The sequence below is a fragment of the Helicoverpa zea genome, chromosome 2, assembly GCF_022581195.2.
Source record: "Helicoverpa zea isolate HzStark_Cry1AcR chromosome 2, ilHelZeax1.1, whole genome shotgun sequence".
NCBI classification, from domain to species: Eukaryota; Metazoa; Arthropoda; class Insecta; order Lepidoptera; family Noctuidae; genus Helicoverpa; species Helicoverpa zea.
The window spans coordinates 5356607-5375200 of NC_061453.1; the positions used below are offsets into that span (position 1 = coordinate 5356607).

At 34.2% G+C, this 18594-nt stretch overlaps 1 protein-coding gene across 1 annotated transcript in view; it reads right to left on the minus strand.

Annotated features, from left to right (window-relative positions):
• Nucleotides 1-18103, minus strand: part of LOC124642680 (probable serine/threonine-protein kinase clkA) — a 42929-nt gene extending 24826 nt beyond the window's left edge. The window contains exon 1 of the mRNA XM_047181280.1: nucleotides 17876-18103. The gene's annotated coding sequence lies outside the window, so the exon portion shown is untranslated. The remainder of the gene's footprint in view (nucleotides 1-17875) is intronic.
• Between the last annotated feature and the right edge of the window lie 491 nt (nucleotides 18104-18594).

Genomic DNA, 18594 nt, shown 5'->3' on the forward strand with positions numbered 1-18594 from the left:
GTCTATAATTATTTGGTGTCCCTTGTTAAAATGTTATTTTTAAAATTGTGTTAAACTTTGTATGTGATAAGATATTGTATGTTATATTATCACGAATGTTTTCTTGAAGAGTGGTCTTAATAAGAAGAAAGTAACATTTAAACTAAGTATTTTGGGTCCTATGTGGTATTGGGAGGAATATATTATACATATATTCAAAGTAAGATTGTTATAAAGTCCACAAGAATAGAAGTTGTTTATCTGAAAAGGGTGGAATGGCTGTAAGTCTAGTTTAGTAAGCAGAACTGCGAGAGATGTACCTAGGTATGTTAATCTTATATATGAAACAGACATTATGTAAACAAAACAAGTTATTGAAATAACGGCAGGCGTTGTTAGTAACTTTACAAAATAAGAATTTGATGAACTTTCTTCGATCTTTTGCCCATTTTTTTTTTAAGTTTGTAGCATGAGGGTATTTCCATAGTATAGGGTATTTTGATAAGTTCATCACAGAGGTCAGACGGCATACGCTCATTGCAAAGATTTTATTTAGCCAAAAGGACACGGGACACGGGGTCTGAAACCCTTAACACAATTGTGGAGAAAGGTCAATATGATAATTCAGAAATTGAAGAGTAAAGATATACTTAAGGAGGTATCTAATATCTGTAGGCTTCTTTCATAATTTATTTTTGCTACCTTTATTCACAGGAAATACTTACTATTTATAAATATTATAAAATCATATCTACCATTCACGATGTCTTACACAAGTGATAAGATCGTCTTAGAAATACATGATGAAAATAGGCATCTACTTCGCTAACTACTACAGTTTCAAAAAATAGCAAACCTTGAATGCGTAGGACGGAAAATTTTATACAATAGGATAACTCTAAACTAGGATAAACTGGGAACATAAAATATTTACTTCTTCTTTTCAGACAACGTGTAAAAAAAATACAAATAAATCAATTTTTTATCTTAAACTCTTCTCAGCATTTCCCAAAACCAAATTTTAGTTGAAGAAATACAATACGTCTAGAAGAAAAACAAAAACTGAAGATTGGCATCTTACTAACTAGTTCATTCATGGGGAATGTAATGTCAAATCAATAAAACTCGGGCGCCGATGGACAGCGACGCGGCCAACTGTAAAAATTTAATGCCCTCGTACACTATTGATCGCTGTACGAGAATTTCACACTTGCTACATGCTACGCTAGTTAAGGCCCGTTTGCATCACACATTAGAGCGCACAGGGTCAGCAGCAACTAACTCAACGCGATTTAATTGCGCTACAAACCAGCTGGTGTTCGTATAAGAATTATCTGATTTTAACAAGATTAAAGGAATTTTATTTTAGATTGTATTTCAATTAGTTTTCGTTCAGCGTGGCTGCTGGTTAATATTTAGTTTAAGAAAAACACTAAAGTTGAGAAAAAAATAGTAATGAAAGAACGTCACGTTAAAACAATATTTGTTCAAATAATAGGTAAAACCTGAAATCCTTGAATAACTAAATAAACGAAATTGTTATTTCAGGTATCTAGCCTATTAGGAACCTTGAAAGAGCAACCAAAAAAGTTGTAGAACTCGTGTTAAAAAATTCGAAGTAACAGCTAAGTATTTAGTAATCTGTGGTAATAGATATCAAGAACCTAACAAATAGAGCCTCAAAATATATCTATAAAAGGCTTTGATTGGATATGTTACCTATCCATGGGGTATGATTGGATGACCGACAACTCGACAGGGCTCCATCCACAAACAATTTTACTGAAGCACTAACACAAACTGGAATATCGAAAATAGATTCTACACAAAATATTTAGGTAATGGAAATATCAGAACTGACGCTACTGATCGATTAATATGAACCGATAACAACAGTCGATTACATTTAATCGAAGTCATTACTAGTGCTCGTAATGTAAGTCGATGTCTTTACTAGCGAACGCTCATTGTAATGCTACTTTGTTGGCAAACAACTAAATCGAATATTTAGGGCAATCTTTTTCTACGGACTATTGTTTACAGGTCACGCAAGGAACTACACATACGTATACAATACATATTTCGTTTTTCTTATAGATTTAGACTGGGCTTAGAGGCGACGATTTACAGTAATTTTGAATCCAAAACGTGAACTCTCATATGTTTGGCGTTAATACTAATTAAACTCAATAAGACCAAAACAACGTCATACCTACTTATCCATCAAAATCTAAATCTTTTTATTTCACATAGGCCCTTCCAGGCACCTATGAAATGTCACACTAGTTGCACGTTCCAAAAAGTTGGTCTCATGGAGAAGAGCCGGCAAGAAACTCCATAGACACATTCGAAAGCCGATACTCCGAACAGCATAAAAAAATGTTGCCTAATCTATATAAATAAAAATGAATTGTTGTTCGTTAGTCTGATTAAAACTCGAGAACGGCTGGGCCGATTGAGCCAATTTTGGTTTTAAAATGTTTGTCGTAGTCCAGGGTAGGTCTAAACGGTGAGCAAATGAGGAAAAATTGCGAAAATAAAAAAAAGTATTGTGTTTGTGACTTACTAAATATGCCTCTAATAATTAGGCAGTACGAAGTTCGCCGGGTCAGCTAGTATAAAAATATAAATAGAGCTGCATCGGGCATGGCATCATCTCAACAAATGCAGTTAGGTGCAATCTTCCCGCTAATTCAGTCGCTGGCAAATCTCATCGCACAATCTAGCCTATTTGTAGGCCGAGCGCAGCAAGCTGACTTTTTAAAACAATATCTTGGCTTTGAAATATCTACAGCTCTCATCTCTATAAAGCCACTCTCAATGGAACGTTCGCCTTAGTGTTTCATTCTGTTCGATAGACCTATCGCAATTTTATTGGTAGATACTTACTTAGTTAAAATTTTATTTGGTTCATGCGATTGTTTTGTTTCTTCGTAGCCATTTGTAGAAGTTGCTTATTTACTCCTTGAAAGAAAAAAAGGTATTTGAAAGTCGATCGGTACATGTATAAGTTGGTTATGCGTCTTGTAATTTATCTTAAGTCAAATAGTATTCTCACTTTTCTCAAAAGTCTGTGTACATTTTTATGACAATGCAATAAGCAAGAATAATCATATTGTGGTGAAGTTCGATATTGCTGGCAAAAATACGATAAAACAATTTTATGTAGCACGTATTGCTAACTTTTAATATAACAATGTCAAGAGCATGCAGTTTTATTTTTTATTATTTGTGATATTTCGTATTTTCTTCGAAAAAATATTAAAACTGATGCAGTGGGCCGTACAACTGACGTTAAATAAGATTGAGAGCGCTTGTTTTAAAAAAATGTATGAGAATTCACCAACTCTCGAATTATTTCTTACATTTACTAAAAGCTTCACCGAAAAGCTTTTTTTTTGCTTTATATTGGTAGAAATATATTCCATTTTTCATTTGAAAGTTAATTTTACACTGACTAAGTAAAATTAGAACAGAACTTTATTTTTTAAAATAAAGTAAATACGTTAAAAAGTAATTATAGAAAAAAATATGGCAGCCGTCTGGTAGCGGCACGGCGGTAGCGTACACATCTTTATATGGATAATAAATATCTTGTATTATCTACGTTAATTGTCGCCACGTGGGTATATTTAACGTAAGAATACGCAATTGGTCTACCCTTAAGCATACACACTTATATACATATACTCCTTAAATTCCCGAAATATATCGTAGAAAGGACCATCCTATCTCATAGGCGTAAATATTTAATGAAATGCCATTCACCACACAAACGTTTGGCATGCCTACGTGGAACCATTCACTTATATCTAACACTTCAGGTAGTAAAGAAAAAGAGCCCAAGCACGCGGCCAACTTTTGGTCGGCCGGTAGTTTGGGTACATAATCAGTATGAAGACGAATGTGTGCGCATTACCTAGTGGGATTAGGTATCAGACCGACTTAAAGTCGCTGCATATGTGACGGGTTTTTACGGATGGGACGGGAATGTGGCACTCACGGGCAATCACGAAGGAAGCAGTCACGTCCCGGTCCCGTTCACGCCCCGTCTGTGGTGTTATCTCGTTACATATGCAGCGACCTTAAGTTTCATTGCATTTCATTGTCTAATGTTCGTCAAATATTTAGGAATACATAAGTATGTTTAAGACTAAACCTGAATGTTGCAACTCAGGTCCTCAAGTTACAGCCATACCCAAGTTTTAGGGTCACTGCCAAAACTGTACTTAGTGTAATTCTTTTTGGCGTTTTCTTTTAAAATTTACATTTGTCTTGGAAATGAATGGTCTACCATCACCAGTCAATGTCGGCCGACAGTTCAGTTTCCAGTGTGTGGGCTTAGTTTTAAGTAGGGAATCAGTAATTTATCGTCGACTTATCATTCCATCGTAAAGTGGCGACACGTAGTACGTGTTACTGTCTTCTACAGTTTTATAGCTTGTAAACCTTGCTGGTTTACTTCAAACGAAAGAAGGACGCGAACATGTGAGCTAATATTGTCGCTGGAAGATATAGATAGCTACAGGTATATATTGTATGGTGTAAGGATTATTTTGTAAGGTTAAGTAACAGTAAAATGTAGCTAATACTTACTGTATTTTTTTTTCATTATAAAGTACCTCTTTATCTTCAATATCCTCTATAAACTCTAATAACTCTTTATCCACAATATCGCTATGTTAAAGCCTTTTTTTGATTACCTACAGGTAAGGTAATTTTTTAAGATTTTTCAGATCAACATTTCAAAATCTAAAAGTTCAGCAATCGTTGTACTCCGATTTAAATATCTGAACATCAAACTAGCACTTTAGTTAAGGCGTCTAAAATTAATTCTGCAATAAAATTAATTAGCAATCAGTGCAATTAATTAAAAGCTTCAGATAAGAGTGGAATCAAAGAAGATAAGTCTTTCGTTCGAAAGTCTCGTACAGCCTGATTTCATTAGTCTTGCACAGACTTTATATAATAATTCGATTAATATTTTTTCTAAGTATTTCACAATTCTCAAGATCTAATTGTCTTAAGCACAGGTGTGGTTCAATTAAGCATTCAACTAACGTATTTTTGCTTCCAACAAAAGTTATTTCAGAGGCGAAGATATTTGCTTTTGAGTAGGTGGAATATGATTAAGATTGTTTATTAAAATACTAGAAACGCGGGTTCACAAATACCTACTTGGCCTATTTATACATTCTGGCTAACACTAAACAATAATTCTGTATAGTGACAATAATAATTAAAATACATAGTGAATTACCTACTCTTACTTTTACGATGTAGTCAGAATTTTTGTAATATTTGTAAATCAACATAGTATTTATTAAGCGTTGTCTTCGCAAAGATAAGAGTAAGTTAGTAGGCATTCATGACCGTAACGACAATATACGCTCTTAACAAAATAAGAGCGAAGAGCTTTGTTACCAGTCAAACAACAAATTAAACATCTTACTGTTTTTTACATTAAAATCCATGCGAATACGAAAGGGCGTTTAATAATTCATTAGTAAATGACATTCTATAAAGTACGTTATGAATCTCATCAAGAATTAAAAGAAAAATAGAATAAAAATCAAAGATAAACATAGATTGTATCAACCGCACGACTCGTCGTGGGAAAGACTTAGGTATTGTTCCTAGCAGACGGTTTTGTTCATGTTTCCTTCATAATCTTATTATTATTAATACATTATTGTAGACACTCTTTAGTGCTGGTTTTGCTGAGCAATATTTTATACTGTAATTAATTGCCCCGAACTTAATTGGACGGTCTCTGGAGGAATTGGGCCTAGTTGTTGATATTAAATTTCATGAAAAATCCGATTCGTTGAAATGTAAAAAGTTACAGCATAGTTCTTCAAAAATCAAAAGCTTTTTCGGCTTTCAGAACGTTGGCTTGTTTTTAGGTCATCGCATGTTCTTGCAGGAATTTTTGTCACCACTTTTAGTAACTCGCGCTGAGCTCACCTTGGTTGTAAGACATACCTACATACACTACTATGGCAAATGCATGTAACAAAAGAACATCATGTATGTAATGAGAATGCCTTCGTTTCCTTTTTTTAAGGGCTTGTGCCCTAACCATTAACACAAAATCATATTTTTCAAATTTGTTGTTTCCTTTCAAAATAGGTAATAGGTAGATATTTTTTTATTTACACAAACTTAAATACTTAATAACTCTATTTATAAGTGAAATACGCAACATTCAAAAGTCTGATAAATTCTCAAACTTTAGCTTCTCTTTGAACGGAGGTTAAGAGTCATTTCAGTTGGCAAATTTGGTTATACTTTAAAATGATCGAAAATAAACAAAATCCCAAAGTTGGACTGACGGAAGTCCAATTTCACAGAATTTTAGTTATTTCAGTCTGAGTAACTTCGGAATAATATCTTCGTGCAGTAATATTTATATTCAATTGATTTGTATTCTATTTTAAGGCACATGCTTTAGCAGCTGAAGAGAATTTGTAAGCACAAAAGGAACCTAATATTTCCATGCAAGAGCTACTTTCGTAACAGTTAGGAAGACAATGAAAGGATGGTTGAGAATTCAGCCAACGGACACCACATACGCCTTTTAAGGCCGAGGAATCAAACCTTCTTAATCTTGCACGAAAACAAACGTGAAGTTGGCAGCACAAATACATTAAAAAACATACTAAGTACTTTTAAAATTAACTTCTTAATGTCATCCAAGCGGTAGACTAGTGGGAGTTTTAATAATAATAAATTAAAGTCGTAAAGCACGTTATGACATGTACAGGTGGGTCAGACTTGAGCGTAATCTCCCGCCTGCCTGCGACTGGGACAAATGAATGCCGAATTAAGGTTCCCCGTAAATTGTGGGATGTCATGAAGTTGAGGCCGTTTGTACCATACTCTTTGGACGTCCTGCTGCGTAGTATATAGGTTCGTGTAAAGAATTTATTTGTCTATGACTCTTTGCTTTGCTCGGCTAACATATTAGGACTTACGTTTTTTTCTTCATCAAATCATATCAGTATGACCGCGCAAAGTAACGCACCTTGGGAGAGGCCTTTGACCAGCTGTGGAGGTCTTCCAGCAAAATGACGACGATGTCAGCCTATTCCTGTCCACTGTTGCTTTGATGAACAACAAACATTGTGGTATAACCTTTGCGAAGATTAAATACAAAGTAAGTACCTACGTACCTACGTGTTTTTTTTACGCTGTTGTAAAACAAGCATGGTGACTAGAAAATAGTGATCTATTCCATTTTCAGTAGCATAAGACTACAGATTGATGTTATTTACAACAAGAAAATGTAGGTTTACTAGGTATTCCAAGGTAACTTCTTCTGGGAATATTATGTAGACGTGATGTCGTTTGTTCAAGTAACTCTTTTATCTTGAAGTATGGATCGCGATGTACTGTTGATAGGCTTATCTTATAAATGACGATGTCTGGGATATGAATAGATCGATTCTTAGAACATTTTTCGAATAAGTAGGTAATACAGAAGGCCGTAGGAGGTAGCCTTGGAAGATACTAGGATTTACGCAGATAAAGGTGTAAAATTTTGGGAGTTGCTCCACTAGCTACATCGAAAACATGGAAAAATATATCTTCGGAAATTTGTACTTACTGTAGCTAATTTTAACTTCGTTTAACTTTATTATATAAACAAGATTTCGCCAGCATAAAGCCTTCCTCGATACCTGACAACTGAAAGTTTTTTCGGTCGTATCAGTACGATTTCTGATTAGCACGTTCAAGCGAACATACAAATTACTCTATCGGTATTTTTTTGGTAATAAAACAACACAAATATCTTTTAAAATTATGCACGTGTAAACATTTCACAAGTTTGCTACACAACGACGAAGCAGTTCCTACTTCTTTTCTCGAGAGCTTCACTTTTATGGGTTTCTTGTTCATTCGCGCACAAAGGGACGTTTAATGGCCAAAGAAATAACAATAAAAATTACTGAAATCATTTCTAACCCCCGCTCCGGACGTCGTTTTATAGAAAAGCGATATTTTTTATTATGACTTGTCGTCAAACAGCGGTCACAAATTATGATCAGTCGACCGGCGTAGGATTTCCGACCAAAAACATTTTAAACCTGTGGCACACGTTAGCTTATGTTTTATTGAGTAATAATTTTTGCGAAATCTGTTAGTGGATTACTAATAAGTAAGAAAGACGAAAGGGAGTTTGTTTGTTTGTGCTTTCAGGCTGAAACGGCTGGATCGTTGATGAAAGGCATGGAGATCCTGAGACTGAGTTACTCTGGACGTGGAGGAACTCACGGGCGAAATCAAATTAGCAATTAAACGACATTAATCAGAGAAATAGTCAACGACTAATCAGTTTTCTTTGCTAGAAAAGATGAAGGAGTAATAAGTCTTTGTCAAGAAATCAAAACTAATATTGCTTTTACATTTTAACTGAAAACAATCGCAGAATGACAAAGCGACACCACAACAATAGAAGAAAAATCGATACAATGGTTGCATGCAGCGTTAGTTTTAAACCAGTAGATATTAATCAATAATAACGCCGACATTTAGGTGCCCCTATAAGCAATAAGTATAAATAGATTGCTATAGTTGAAAAAAAGGCTATAGTTTCCTGACATTTCCGTTCTGAAATATCAAATGTGTCTTCACCGCAAATGATTGTTTTGCTGGCGTAACGCGTTGGCCTTTTGTATGTTAAGATTAATTAATTAACTAATTGGAATTTGTACATTCATATTAATTTTACTTCTTTTGAAACGTATATAACTTATATGGATTTTATGGGCAAATAGTTTTAAAGAAAACAGTCCTTCATTCGTTTCTTGTTCCTCTTTCAAACATGTTTAGAATCCTGACCTATAAATATGCCTTTTGTGCAAGTTAAGCGTAAACTAAAAGTAGGTACAATAAAGTCAAGTCTCAGATAAAGAACGTTGTATAGGATCTTGTTATGTTTTGTAAAAGTTGTAGTTAGATTTCGAATACTGCTTACATACAAGCAGTGCCTTGCACTTTTTCACGTTTTGGTTACACAAACTTTTAAAAATTACAAAGTATGGTTTTTTTAAGGCTAATAATAATTAAATAATTGGACTATAAAGTCTGAAATCACCAACCCGCATTGAGCAAGCGTGGTGATTAATGCTCAATCCTTCTCCATGTGAGAGGAGGCCTGTGCCCAGCAGTGGGACGATAAAAAGGCTGTAACAGTAATAATAATTAAAGGCTAAGTCTATACCCATATGATAAAGGTTCCGAAAGTACAGAACTTATTTGTAAAGTACTGTTTGGTGAGCCAAACTATCCCTGAGTAACATAGGCTATATTTTACCCCGCTATAGGCAGAAGTTCCCACGAGATGCGGGAAAAGCCGTGGGAAAAAGATAGTATTTAATAACAACACAAAGGACCACTACATTATATTGCAATGTTGCAGGCACAATACATTATATTGCCATCTTACCTTAGCTACAGCACTCTTTAGCCTCAATTGACATTTATGTAGCTTTTGCCAAGCTTATGAGTTTAATATAGCAATACTTAAGGTTTAAAATCTATCTCGATATTCCAATATTCTAATAATATATCAAAAGGTATGGGTAGGTATTTATTCCCCTCAAGATATAAAGTTAAATAGTCAAAGCTTCTGAATTAAACTGAAACCCAGTCCTTTTACAGGTAAAATCACAGTTAGGATAGTTTTCCTAGGAATTCTACAATCTAGTGAAATATGCACGCAATCCTAGGTGGCCCCTCCACGCGTCAAGCGTTGTTATTTTTTGCGAGGGATGGTATTTAATTAATTAAAGTGAAAATTCCTTACATGCCATAATGTTCTCCTGTATAATAAATTAATGTAAGTATTTGATGATGCTACGAATTACAAAATAAAACAATAAAACCTTCACACGTTTTTATCGCACACACTTGCGAAGAATATGAGCATCATTATGTTACAAAAAAAACTTGTAGGACTAAACATAAAAGCTTTGACTGATGTCAAGTTAATGGTTTCATAAAAATGGCGCAATTTGTCGGGATAAAAGCAAGTGTATATTGTCTTTTATGCCGACGACGCCCGAAGGGGTCGGCCTACTGGCGTCTTGCCGATTTTATGTGACGATTAAGAGCCTATTGCTATAATATTGGTGATAAAATATCTATGTATTCGATATATCAATCGTTTCCCTAGCAATTAATTTTCATAGCATATGAACTCAACTGTTATTGCTTATCTGGATTAAAATTAAGTACGGAGTTTTTATTGACGGAAAAGTTGCTAATTACTTCCGAATATTTACTCGAGACTTTTCATTTTTAGAGAAAAATAGATGTATTTATTTGATCCAAAGTAAAGTTTAAGGGAATAACGAGACACCTTTTATACAAGCTAATTAGTCACGTACATTATATGTCAAATCATATACCCAAAAGATATATTGATACTTCGAGCATATGCTAATTTGTTGTATCCGAAAGTCGTTCTATATTTAGCACTCTATTTTTAGAAGGAATTCGGAGAGTGACATGTGATGGGATAATTATTTCTGATCCCTTTGTATAATAAAGTAAAGGTACCTTAAAATATTTTAATTTATGTGTACGTAGGTAAATGTTACATGGCCAATATAGGATTGCATAAAAAAGTCTACAAGATCTTTTGATTAAATTAAAATTGCAGTAAAACGGACCTCGAGTGAGGCGGGAAGTTTTATAAAAGTTCAATTTATGAATAGTTTAAAAGTAATGAGAAAATTCTTTATAAGTAATAATTTAAATAAAATGTAATATTGTAGGAATTATGATTTCAGCGGATCTAAAGTTTTGAGAGAAACTCGCTACGCAGGTTATATTGTCGACCATTGTGGGAAGTTGTAAAGAAAAAAGAGTACTTCGGCCAGCCTGTGACAGTAATATTATTGTTTGGTCGGAGTTTGGAAAACTTTGCCTATATTCAGTTCCACAAAAATCTGGAGTTTATGATTCGTAAATCCATTTTTTCGGGACTTTGCTTCGGGCTATTTATTACACAAGAATTGGGTTAACTGGGGTTAACTTATAAAACACAAAAGGTTCCATGGAGTCAACTCAAAAATGGTAGTAATGCGATATTTAATTTATATACCCTACATTTATTAAAGAAAGTCGTATTAGTAACACTACTTATAACTCAAGAATGGCTTAACCGTTTAAGCTGAAAATTATAGGGAAGGTACCTAGCTTAGACGCGGGAGATGGATGTCGGATAATATTTTTGTTGCCATCCGGCTACAGGAAGCCGGATCTCGGTTGAAAAAAGGATATTTTGAAATTATTATATCATCTAAAATAAGTCATTGTATATTAGGTTATTGCGCTATTATATCCGACCAATAAGGACCACAGAACATTATCCAAGCAACTAGTATGATTTGCATCAAAAAAGCGTTCATGCAAACCAGCCTTAATAAACATCAATTTCTAAGAGCTAATGAATAAAAGTAGGATCAATTTGCACCAGTCATTACCATTCAGTCGTCACTAATTACTGGTCCAGGAATTTTCGGAGGATTCCTAGCGCCATCTCATTTACCGTTGATGGACGTCAGTGAGGCACTCGTTTGAAGCTTCATTTTACAGCTACAGGTAATTTCACGTTAAACGAAGTGTTATATAGCTACTTGGAATTATAACTCAAAGCATTACACCGGCACTCTATAAAAGCGGTGTAAATGGTGGAGTATTTTTAGGCTTAAAGTTCTTTCTTTTTTGGTTAAAATTCTATGTTTTTGTCATTGAGCCTTTAGTATTTAGCTTAATTAGAGGGTGTATTTATGCTTTTTGTTAAAATAAAGTGACATAATAATGTGAGTAAAAAACCGGACGCTTGCCTTCTCGAGAAATAAATATGTATAATATATTACAATACCTAATACCTCTTGCTATAAATGAGTCTCATCGTTTTCCGAGTAATACATAAATAAAACTAGACAACACCTAAACCGAGCCCATCCAGCCAATCCCAGCTAATTCAATTTCAAACTTGATTTTGCTTCAAATCGAACGTTAGATTCCCAATTTCGTTTTGACAAGCAAGTGCGGCATGTACCAACACTCGTATACTAGGGTTCGTAATGATGCTGCCAAAGTTTAAGAGCATATCGATTTAAATTGGAAAGATACGCCAATCAGACTCCTATATCGATTATTTTAGGTGGAAAAATCGAGTGTTTCAACCGAGTGCCGAGTGGTCGCCATCACTGACACGAAGTTTTATGGAAACACAGTGAGACATTCTGTAAGCGCGAATGGATTTATAGTGTTTTTTGTCCGTTTGTTATTTTTAATTGAAAAACTCCTGAATGAATATGGATTTCCACACAGATTACCTGCGAGTAAGATAGGATCTTCTATATTTACCGGGCACTTCAATGTCTACCTCTTTCGGATAAAATTAGTTAAAGATACCCAATACAGCTTTAATTAGATGTCGGCCAAGCCATGCATTATAATCTTTCATCGGTATTTCGGAAAGCTTTTAGGATAATTTAGGCTTGTTGTAAAGAGTGTTATACAATAAAATATAGATTTTATACTTCAGTCATAGAATATGTATTGCTGTCCAACGTGGCAATTGGCATCGCTAACAGCGAAATGGTTGAATTTTTTGATACTTCGGTGTAATTTTCCTTTGTTCATTTGTAAATAGCTGCAGATTGATTAAATATTAATGTAAATGCAACAATAAAAACCTATACAAATTACATTCTACAAGGTAGTTTTATAAACTAAATGCGATAAACGACGATGATCGATGACGGAATCCGTTATACACTTTGGGTAAGAAAAACTAATAAAAACGATATTTTCAGATCTGCACCCCGTAAGTAATGGAACTTATTTAATTCTAAGTTTCTGGGAATGTTCCTAAGTATAGATATTGAAAAAATAATTTCATTAGCTAATAGGTTAAATACATTCACAGTTATTTTTCTAATCCATAGTACTTAGTGGTTTGCCTTACGGTATCGACTGTCGTTAGTGAGATAACTTTATAGTTCAAGAATGATATGTATATGAGCGATGTCAAAGATCAATTAATTATTTAATTAACTTTAAATTTACACAAATTATTTTTTGCAATACTTGTTAAATACTTGTTATATTTTCTTACAGTAATTAAGTTCTTACTAGTTCCTCAAGTTATAACTTGTAATTTATCAATAAATGCGGCTAAAAAGTTATTTTACTTCCACATTACATATAAAATCACACCTATTTACTATATGAATTGTAGCAATATTAATCTTAGGCAGCAGTTTAACTCCAGCAAGATTTCAATAACCGATAAGTTCGCCATAGTTACCTACACCAGCGGTTCCCAAATGGGGTTCCGCGGAACCCTGCGGTTCCGTGACAGGCTCTCAGGTGTTCCGCGGAAAATTCAAGATTTCTATATGGTAAATCGTTTCACTGTTGACAATATTAAATTATTATTCATTTTCAATTAAATTGTTTTAAATATTGCATTCCAAAATTCCATTTAGGCACCATGTAGCCTGTAAGTGGGTACTGTACTCGGGAGTGTAACTCTCGTACTTTCGCGACAAGTGGCGGGGGAAGGCCACGGCAGCAGATAATTTAATTCCGTTTTTTACAAATTGTAGATTAACTTAATACCTCCAGATCTTCGGCAATCGGCAAAAGTAAGTAGCGAGTCGGCCAAAAATCTCCGCATTTTTTGGGCTTATTTCATCGCCAGGATTATACGTTTTCCTACATTTGACAGGACGTGAATTGACACGGCACACAGTATTGCCAGTGGCTATTTTTACCATGAATCAAAGTGTGACATTATTTCCAATTTTTGCACCTCCGCGAATCCGAAAATTTCGCGCTCGCTTCGCTCGCGACTCCATGTTGCGTGTGATGCTTTTATGTTCGTTTAATTGCTCAAGTATCCAACACCGAAAAAATTTCACGCTCTTCCGTCGAGGTTTCCTTTGATGTTTATTTTTTATTCCTCTGGTTCAGAAAAAGCAATAGCGCTTTCTACTCTAGCTGCTTCTTATTCATTTGCATAATTTGCTTTTTTGTGTGGATATTGTACTTTTTGAGACCTTATTAATTTACAGTGGTTTTGTTTATTTTGTATATGTAGGTACTTAAACTAAAAAAAAATCGCGCTCGCTTCGCTCGCGATACCGGCTACCACTGAATGTCTTTCAATGCTAGCGGGTCTCATCTAAGTATTTCTTTTTGCGTTTACTTTGTCAGTCTTCAAACTGAAAACTATTCACTTAATACACAAAGTCAAGGGCAGCTAAATTGTTTTCTGGCCCGTGTGGCAGATAGCCATGCTACGTCTGAGTATAATGAATATGTCTCAAACCATATAACCATTTGGTGCGCTACCACACGCCACGAGCCGTACCTAAGTGTATTTACGTCTTTAGTTTACTTCTTAATTAAGCTAAGGTTCCGCCGAAAAATGGTGAAACGAAAAGGGTTCCGAAGCCAAAAGAATTCGGGAACCGCTGACCTACACTATTTTCACCTAACCCTAAAATTTTGTGTAATAAAAGCGTTTTAATGATAAACATTATATTACGTAGGTACAAGATATTGCTTTTATGGTCGGTATATAATGCTTATTGTAGTATATCAAAAACAAAGTACAATAAATACGTAGTAAATTCATGCCGCAAACTTTTATTCGGCCGATAATTTGTTTGAGTTCATAAATCAGTATGGAGAAGGATTGTAGAACGCATATTAAAGTGGGCAGATATTTAGTCGGCATCAGATCAACTGAAAACTTTTATAAGTATTTTTTTTTTTATGTTTGCCAACTAGTGTGCGGGTACTCTAAAGATCTAAAGAGGTTTCTGTTTTATTTGATCTTAATCATGTGCTGTATCCCGTAGTAATTTTTAAATGCACTTTATTTTACCTGTTCAAAATGGCGATGAAAATCATGAAAGCTGTCAATATTATAGTATTCGCCTAAAGAGTTTTTACGTTTGTATTTTTAGCTGTAGCACATGTCGAGTGTATAAAAAAACAGAAGTACTTTCTATTCGAGTCGCTACTATTTGCAGATTAGTGATCAGATAAAACCCTGGGCCCTACCTCATTGCATCCACATAACTATTTTGTTGCTAATTTAACGATTGCTGACAGTGATGAATGTTCGGCCGAATGAAGAATGGCAACACGTTCGACTCAAACTAGAGCCTTATTTTTATAAAACTCTTCCTAATAGGAACAAAATGATTAATGAAGTGGCGAATGAAATATGATGGCAATAAACTGTTTATTATTGTGTAAACACAATTTTCGTAATATAAAATTCTCAAAATATTGCTTGAAGACAAGCAATATTCAGAATTGCAGAATTCTTTTATACGACTGCGCAATATTTTGGCGGGATGTAAGTCTGGGTAATTGTTTTCAAGTTGTTGTTTTATATTTGTTTTTAATTATTTTGTCAAACTTATAAGGCTAGCTTAGCACATAAAGGCGCAAGTTGGCTTCTACAGCAAAAATGTACGATCCGACGGAGGTTTCACTTGGACTATGAACTAACTTTTCAATTTATCAGTCAATATTATTGATTGTTGATTCAATTCGAATTTGTTTGGCAATGGTGGCGGCTCGAGTCTGACAAACGTACACACAATTGTATTAATTAATTACGGAGTTGTAATTTACTAACAAACATTATTAATACTGAACTTTGAGTTTCATATTGAGTAATAGAAGTGATATCACTCTTCACACTCACTTTTTAGAGTGTCTATTTATAGGGGGAAGTCCCCCAGTGACGGACACCTAAGGTTATTTATAAATAAAACAAAAAATAGTTAAAGAAATGTTTATTAAATTATGATTTATATAAGATAATAAAGTAAGAAATCAAATTAAATTAACAAAAATGCAACCCCTGCTAAAAACTAATTAATACTATCAATCAAACTTTGGTAACAAAAAATGTAATTTTGAAAAGTGGCACCTAGTGGCTAGTACCGGACGGCTATTTGTGCCATACCCCTATCACCGGAAATTTCAAATTAACCAGCATCGACCACATGTATAGCCATCTTCTCACTCTAGAATGTCTTCACATGCTTCATGTATCCACCTACGACAGGATGAGCACTGGATCAGGTCTTCTAAGCAAACTACGCAAATTGTCTCAGTTCTTTTGACATAAGCTTATCAATAGCAGCTTGTAAGCTCTGTGGCTCGCAGGATCCTTTCTTTTTCTTCTCTTCCATTTTAATTATATTATTTCTTCTATAATTTAAAACAAAATTAAGTAATTAGAATAAATGACGTAAATTCTCACAAAAAATATTCATGTGTTTACTGTCCGGCGCTAAGGGACGACTTAGTGTCCGGCGCTAAGGGACAGACATTTTCGTTCATTAGGTGGTACCCAGTAAAATTGATTAAAAGATCTAATAATATTCTACCATTTTACGGATAACAATCAAGTATTACTTTTATCTTTGAATACCACTCAAATGTAAATGCATCAATATACTAGAATTACTTACATTGATATTTAGCTGTCGCAGTGATTTCGCACCTAAACCAGCTAACGGTTGCTCCCACCGTGGTCGTGTGCATCACAGGTGAGGTGTGGCGCGTGATCCTGTACCTGTGTGCCCCCGCGCCCCTTTCACTTGTATTTTGAATCGAATAGATTTATACACGCTTAAATAATACGAGTGTCCGGCGCTATGTGCCGCCCGGCGTTACGGGACTTCCCCCCTAATAAGACACTATAAAAAGTTAAGGATTCTATACATAATTTTGTGTTTTTTTGCCACTTCACTGATATGATTTATTTAAACTCATAAGTCCGGAAAGCCATTTTTCTCTGTACGTAATAAATTTTCAGCAGTTGCGTATGTCGGGGCTGCCTGAACGTTACCATAAGCCTTGACACGATTTAATTCGAATGGATCTAATCCAAGGTTCTGATCATTCTGCGAAAGAGTTAGAACATTTATTATGCCTATTTATTACTGTTAATTAACCATAATTAACGTGATAGTTGATATAGTAGGAAATGAGGTAAAAGGTAGGGTTGTAGTGTTGTGTAGCGACGGAAAAGCACAAAAGAGAAAAATATACGTGATATTGAATTAAAAATATATTAAAATTGAAAGTTACGTAAACTAAAATGATTAGTAAACTTTTTGAAAGTAAAAATAATATTTTTGAATTTCTTTTCCCATAATAATTTATAAGTTTTCAGTGGCTGATCGTAAACCAGATTAGGATTACACAAAAATAGGGATTGGTTAGCTTAAAAGCTTAAAAGTCAGTGGATGAATTAATTAACGAAAATAATTAATTAAGTCTTAATTCTGAAAAACTATTTTAATGTTAACTGTGGCAGTTCGTCACAATTTCTAAGGAGGTGGAAATTGGTATTTTTTAAGAAATCGAAGAAATATAGTACTTTTAAAGTAATCCAAACTATTATGTAGGTACTAAGGTACTTCCTAATTGAGTTAAAATTAAATATTTCTCTAATCTGTCTATGTAGGTACATTAATTAGGTACTATGTGGGGTTGGTGTATTTTGTACTGACATTAAAGGTGACTGAAGAGTATATTGTATATTAGTTATTATTATTTTACATGTTAATTTAGTAAGCGATTATTGTAAAATAACTTTTTACAACTTTGACGTGAGTGTAAAATTCTTAAATAATAATTTTGATAACAAACAGTAAAAGTTAAGAAAACAAAAAGTCCTCTTTAATTTATTTTACAATTAATGAGACTTTATATACGCTTATGATATTTCAAAAACTTTTGTAACTGTAGTCAGAAACAAATCCAAGGGCCTTCGAATATGCAATACTAAGTTTAAAATCAAATTAACTTTAATTTAATAAAACAAACTTACCTTTATAGTAGACAATAAGCACAACAACAACTAGGTATATCGATATTTACTAACACGTAATAATACTGGTGTTTTTAAAAACTACTTTAAACTCTATTATAATGAGTAATAAGAGTGGTATTGCTTTGCAGCCTCACGATTAGAGAAGTTTGTTATCGTAAGTTGGACATTTTGTTGGGTCGCGTGGTCGGTTCACATGTTGCGAGCGCTGTGTGCCTCGGGCGGCGGTTCGCGTCTATCTGCCGCCCGCCCTAAGCCCGCCCAGCGAGAACTTCGAACAACTTCGCACGCACTTTCTACGTTTCGGTGAATAAGGGAACTATATTTGATGGCTTTTTGGAATTATTAAGTAACTAAAATGAGTCAGTAGTCAATAGGTTTGTTATCGGTTTTGTGAATGTTTACATTTCTCGAAATCGATCTAAAGAATTATTTGTGACTAATAATTTAACTTGCCCGCTTTGCATCATTATTATGATTCATTTTCGCAAAACAATTGCATTACTTTTACAGGTGTATAATAATTAATAATTCTTAACGAATATATTTGAAGCAGACTATTGGAATATGAAAGTTCTTTTTTCAGTAAGCAGAAACCGAAATGAATATACCAACGAATGTTCAGTTTCGCGGAACTCAGAGCTCGCTTCAGCGCACTAGGTTAACTGTTTGAGAATTTAATACACTGTTATAGAGATAAAAAATTGAAAGTTTCACAT